The sequence below is a fragment of the Medicago sativa genome, chromosome 6 (genome assembly GCF_051527215.1).
Source record: "Medicago sativa cultivar Bolivia chromosome 6, Bolivia_mono, whole genome shotgun sequence".
NCBI classification, from domain to species: Eukaryota; Viridiplantae; Streptophyta; class Magnoliopsida; order Fabales; family Fabaceae; genus Medicago; species Medicago sativa.
The window spans coordinates 17012232-17019223 of record NC_140754.1 but is presented as its reverse complement, the minus strand read 5'-3'; the positions used below and the strand labels follow the sequence as shown (position 1 = coordinate 17019223).

The window sequence follows — 6992 nt, the reverse complement described above, 5'->3', positions numbered from 1 at the left end:
GGCTGAATAACCACAAGAATATTCGCGGGAACTTACTTTGAAGGAAATAGCAATCACGGTTGGTAGCCCGATTGAATTGGATGCCCGCACACGTAATAGTGCTTTTGGGCATTACGCATGGATATTGCTTGAAGTTGATCTATCTAAGCGTGCATTTGACGAAATTCTTGTGGAACGGGAAGGTTTTTCTTTTAAAGTGAGAGTGCAGTATGAAAGGCAGCCTCTTTTATGTCATCATTGTTATGTGGTTGGACATAACGTGACGACGTGTAAAAGGCTCCACCCGGAAGCAACCAAGGATGCTCGACCGTGGCAAAAAAGCAGTGGTTGATGAGCCTCCCACACGGACTGTTCCCCCACGCCAAAACTGGTTGCCAAGAAGAGATGTCGGTGCCTCTGTCTCCACACATATGGTTCAATATGTTGATACTACAGCCCCATCTTCCACAACAAACGGTTTGCACAATCAGGAAAAATCATTACCTCACTCGGCTATTCCCGTTAATGACGACGTTCGTACATCTTTAGTTTGCTCAATGTTACAGATGAAGTCCCTCAAGGTAGGTTACCTCAGTCTGTTAAGCGCATGTTGGAGATGGTATCCGAAGTTGCACACGATGACGTGCATTCACATGAAGTAGAGCAAACACAACAAGACACTCGGACCGTTCAAAATCTTGAGATTTCTGTCGCCGCTTCCCCGCTTCCACATACAGTAGAGTACGTTGACGTGCATGAGTCCCCCGAATTAAATTTACCATCTTTTGTTATGGGGCAGAGTCCTGCCCAGCTCAATGGCACACAACCACATTTGCACAAAACAAAAACAGCAAGGTCGGCTGCCAGTCCCCATGCTCTTTTTAGCATTGTGTCAGAAACTGATGCCCATGAGCAGCCCACGTAGTGTTTTCAAGCTAATAGTCACGCAAATCAGCAGGAGGAAAGCTTGGTAGAACAACACAGTAACATGGTTATTCAACATGTTATTCCTAGTATTTCTACCTCGGACCTCCCCGTAGAAGGTATGGCAGAGCATCACAACCACACGTTTATCCATCAATCACTCTTTGAGGTTCCCACAGGTTCACCTCACCTCTCACAAGTTGCCAAAGTTGCTGTTGTTTCATCCATTACCAACAAGAAGCTCGTGGTGCAAGCTAACAGTTTAGCAGATGCGCAGCAGAAGTTTTAGAACCCGCTCAACGGGTGACTCATCTCCAAATGCTCAATGCTTGTCCTCTATTGGAATTCTCGAGGGATCCACTTGGTTGGTTTCTTTACCGCCATAACTACACTCTGATTTCTTTCGTGAATGATGCGGTCTGCATAATTACATATTTCTATAATCTGCTTCTCCTTTTATTTTCCTTTATTTTCAGCTTTTGAGGGTTTTGGCCTAGACCCCCTCTTGTACATATTTCCCCCCTTTTTTAATAAAATATTTTTCTTGTTTAGTGGAATAGGATGGAGGTTTCGCGGGCTGCCAACCTAGATGAGATGTCGTTCTTTCCTCCTAATGCATGTCCTTTCTCCTGACTTACCCCAAAAAAAAAATTCTTAACTCAAAAAAATGATGATTTTTTTTTTATTTGATATGAAAATAATTTTCATTTCTTCCAGTATTTATCTTCTTTCATTCTTAACATCACTAGTCATTGATTTTATTTCTTCTTTATGTTTTATGGGGATGAATATTGGTAACAAATTTATAAATTTTTATTTAATTTTATGCGGTAAAATATGATTTAACTAATTAATAAATTTTTATTTAAAATTTCGAAAAATTGTAACAACATTTATGCTTATCTTTTTGCGTCCCTTGAGATAATAAGCAAGTAAAATCTGTACAATGTAACTAAAAAATATTCTTCCTTGAAAAATTAAAAATCCTGTTATATACGACCCTACCATCTACCTGACTATTTGTCCCTCCGTATATAAAATTGCATCTGTGTCAAAAACAAAAACCCTTGCATCGTTATTAAGCAAACTATAAATAATTGTCAACAAACAATACCATATCTTAGATGGAGCAATATTAAGATTGACAACCCTCGCATCCATTTGAACAAGGCATCGGTGAATTGCTTAGTTTTGAATATAATTGAATCTAAGTATGAATTTATGGCTATAAATCATCTCAAGGTAACCCCACAATTGTAAATGGTTGAATTACATGGATTAAATAAATTTACGGCTATAAACTTTTATCATTAAAATTCTTTATTGGTAACTGTTGAAATATGATGCACATTTCTAGATATTTCTAGAATACATTAGAGAAAACTAGAATAAGCTTAAAGTTATTATATGTTTCTAGATTGTTCCATTAATGTCTAGGTTAAGTTGTAGCCTAGAAACATCCATAATATTCTAATGTAGAAAAGGCAAATAAAGGTCTAGATTATTCTAGTTCTAGAAACATCTATAAGCACCTATAAATAGACTTATATGGGTGCAATTGTATTCAAGCCTTTAAGCCTTTGAGATGCAATGTCAATAATATTGAAGGCTTCACCATATCACTAATGTGTCTCCTCCTACAATATGCTCATCACTAATGTGTGTCCCTACCACTAGCTCCCTCAAGCTCTATATTTTTCAACAGTGGTATCAGAGCTGCGTTCGGTCATTAACAGGGCGTAGCAAAATATGATCTCGTGTCACCAACTATATGTTCTTCTATAACATGAATTCTACAAAAGTAGAAATTCTCAGTCTATGACTCAAACGCAAAAGGAGTACATGTAGCCACAAGGCTCTACTCTGTTTGAGTTAAAACAAGAAAACTAAGAAGGCTATAGAGGAGTTCAGGTAGCCTAACAGCCCGATCCTCTAAAGTTCAAGTCCGACTAATGTCGAAGACCTATGGCTAATAAGACACTCAAGTTCGAATAGAGCACAAGTCCAGGCAATAAATATAAATGGAGACCTGTGACCTCTGATGCTTAACTTGAGTACAAGCATAGGTAACTACTAGAGCAAGAATGAGTCCCTGTCAAGAATCTACTACATGAGTGACAAGGAGACTCACAAGCAACTATGAACAAGAAATTTTCCCTGTCAGAAATCTTCAACAATGTCGACAAGGAGATTCACATGCAACTAAGGAGGAAGAATGGTCCATGCAGAAGTCTTCATAAAGACCAATAACAAATATTATGGCAAGAGGTGGCACAAATTTTTCTATCATGTCAAATTGATCAACTATTAAGAGTATCAATGCAGGAGGAGATGATAGCACAAATCTATGTTTGAGCAACTACGTACTACATTTGAAGTTTTCGAAATATGCATCAAGGAGGAGTGTTGAAATATGATGCACATTTCTAGATATTTCTAGAATACATTAGAGAAAACTAGAATAAGCTTAAAGTTATTATATGTTTCTAGATTGTTCCATTAATGTCTAGGTTAAGTTGTAGCCTAGAAACATCCATAATATTCTAATGTAGAAAAGGCAAATAAAGGTCTAGATTATTCTAGTTCTAGAAACATCTATAAGCACCTATAAATAGACTTATATGGGTGCAATTGTATTCAAGCCTTTAAGCCTTTGAGATGCAATGTCAATAATATTGAAGGCTTCACCATATCACTAATGTGTCTCCTCCTACAATATGCTCATCACTAATGTGTGTCCCTACCACTAGCTCCCTCAAGCTCTATATTTTTCAACAGTAACATTTCATATCCTTAAATAAAAATTAGAAGTTGAGAGGTGTCGTTGAAGGATCCTAAAATAAAAATTCACACTTCAGAAAGACATATCAAGTTATATCTCGTTCATGTACAAGAAATTCATTGTCCAATGCATAAGAAAATCTCATTGTAAAAAAACCAAATTCAGTTTAATCTGTTATATTATACTCAACAAAAAGTTATCAAGAACATGATCATAGCCAAAAAAGCTAAGCCATATTTGATACACCCATTAAACTCCACAAACACCAACTTTTGATATGCAACATGCTCGGACTGCCGATCAAATAATAAGTTTAATTAAGTTCACATTCAAAATTGTGGATTCATAACAATATAGGTTAAACTAAAAGCTTATATGATTGACTACATGCCTGTTTTATTTAAAAAATATTTGATCAACAATGTTTTTTGTATAATCTTCCTAGCAAGTCATGACAATTAAATCAATCATTATCAACAAAATAGGGAACCAAAGCAAACAACAAAGTTTTTGGAATTACTACCTATCTTCATATAGAATGTCAGTAGATAACTGAATTATAAATGTTCAAAGGCAATATCAATTGTTGAGAATGGAATACCTAAATAAAAATGATAGAAATGTATATCTTCTGAAAAACTATTTTAAGGGGTGGAAGAAGGCAGTTGATAGAAGGACAACTGAGAACAATTACTCATGTTAATCTACCTAAGAACATAGAGAAGGAGACCAAACCAAACAAAAAGTCAAAGTTTAAAAAAAAAGGAAGGATCTCTTAACTAATGATACGAAGACATATTTGTTGAAGTTTTGCTACCATTCATTCCATCCAATAAACAAAAGGTCCCCTGGCTCCTAAAAACATCTGACACATAGCCACATTGCAAACTCTAAGTAAACTTTAATGGAGAATGGACAAAAATGAGTTATGAAATTATGATTCAAATTTGAAAACTTCAATTAAGCTTTGCAAGTTAGCATAAAAATTCAACTATATACATAAAACTGCAAAACATAATTGGTGAAACTCCAATATGAAACAGAATTGGTGAAAATTCAAACAAAAGGTCCCCTGGATCCTTGAATCAGAATTGTTACTACTCTTATAGCGATTTTCGTCCTTGTTATGGATGTGGTGTGGATAGGTAGCACTAGACCACAAATTCATGGGCTCTCGATAAATATGCATATCCTAGAAAATAGAAGAGATTAGTAGTGGTAAAAATCCTTGGAAACGAAGGATATTTAAAAGTTGTTAAAAGAGATTAGAAGTGGTCAAAACCAAAGGAAACAAAAGCACCATTACCAATATATTCCTTGGATGATATGTTGATATAAGTATTGCTTGGATCAACTCAATTCAAACGATAAGGAATAAATAGAGAGAGAAAGAGAGAGAGAGAGAGAGAGAGAGAGAGAGAGAGAGAGAAAAGATCAAAGAGCAAGAGATAATAAAAGAGGAAGATTATAGAATAATGGAATGAAAGAACACAAACCATGAGGCGGCGGTGACTGGAGCCGAATAAGATGACAATGGAGAAGCTTGCGCAGAAGAAGAAGACTGAACAGTTTGGCCTAGAACAATAACAGAGGAAAAATACGTTATTGATCATAAAAATGGTTATGAGAGAGAGAGAGAGAGAGAGAGAGAGAGAGAGAGAACATTCAAGAAGATGAATGAAGATCAATTGAGAGATAAGGTATGAGATCTATACAGAGACAGAAGTTGTATGTTATTTTTTCCTTGGAAATCGAAGATGATGAGATAGTGCATTTTCAATGAGATAGTGTGTTTCCAATGAATTTTGGAAACATATGACATTAAAGGTTTGTCTTTTACAATGCAATTAGGTGGGATGAAGTTGCATTAATGCAATTAGATGGGATGAAGGAAACATTTGAATTTGTTCAAAGGAAATATAACATCATTTAATGCAAGATAAGGTTGCATTAATGCAATTAGGTGTATGAAGGAAACATATGAATTTGTGCATGGGAAATATAACATCATTTAATGCAAGATAAGGTTGCATTAATGCAATTAGGTGGGATGAAGGAAACATATGAATTTGTGCATGGGAAATACAACATCATTTAATGCAAGATAAGGTACATGTAAAGACTTAACCCTAAAGGATTCTTGGGGGAGAATTTGAAATTCAAATTTGTATTGTAATTTGTGATAATTAGTTGGAACAATAATAAAAGTAATTAAGGCGAAATTGGTGCCCAAAAAATAGGGTAGGGTTAGGAAATTAGGTTTGCAATGTTAAGAGGGATATGATAATAAGGATAAGGATAAGGATATGCATGTGTCAATGTTCGAACCCCGAACACCTCACTTCTCTACATTTAAATGTGTGAGCACTAGCCACTATGCTATTTGACAAAAAAAAAATTATACACATGTTACCACAAAATAAAACAAAAAAGAGCAGACATATAGCCAGTGGAGTGCCAATTTGCACGCCAGTATACTATACTCCCTTCGTTCATGTTGTAGTTTTACCATATGCATTATTAAGACTAGCGTTTAGACCTTTTAGACGTGCAATTGGTGCCCGAATGACCTCTCTTCTTATTGCGCTAATGAGTATAAAATTACAAACAGTCTACATTATTTACACATAGAGTAAATTATACTTCCCTCCCCTAAGAGAAGCTTGAATTACACTCCTCTCCCCTCTTGGAAATATGCATTCCCCTCCCTTGAAAAGTAAAACTTATACTCCCCTCCCCTATAAGATTCTTGAATTACAACTCCGTCCTTTAATAATTAAATATGCACTACACTATAATCTATTTTAACATAAATAAATATTTTTATGATTTATACTAATTATGAACCACTATTTAAGAAAAATAAATTCATTTCTTTATAATTTAAATGTCAATGATAATTCAATTTAAATATTTTGTTATTAATTTTATAATTTATTGCATAAAATTAACTTTTAAATAACCATACTTTGTTGTCTTTAGTAATTTTTCACATATTTTAATTTTATTTTGGGTTGTTTCATATTTTATAATAGGGTTTAAAACTATATGTTAATGAAAATGTGAATAAAAAATATGTATTCAAATTTTGATTATATTAAAATAGACCCATAATACAATTTTTTTCGAAGTATTATATTTTTTTGCTAAATTTTTTGAAAAAAAAATTATTGAGGGAATAAAGTGTAGATGTTAACATGAAGGGGAGGGGAATGTAATTCAAGATTCTATTAGGGGAGGAGATTGAAATTTTTTTCTAATATGTTTTGAATAAGAGGGGAGGGAAGTGTATATTTTAACATAAGAG

The 6992-nt window shown here is 34.4% G+C and overlaps 1 long non-coding RNA gene across 1 annotated transcript; it reads right to left on the bottom strand.

The window, feature by feature from the left end:
* Positions 1-2469: 2469 nt before the first annotated feature.
* On the bottom strand, positions 2470-5615 carry LOC146913282 (uncharacterized). Its single transcript, XR_015013369.1, has 2 exons — positions 5182-5615; positions 2470-4877 (listed from the first exon to the last, which is right to left on the bottom strand). It is a non-coding gene; the product is annotated as an uncharacterized LOC146913282 (long non-coding RNA).
* Positions 5616-6992: the final 1377 nt, after the last annotated feature.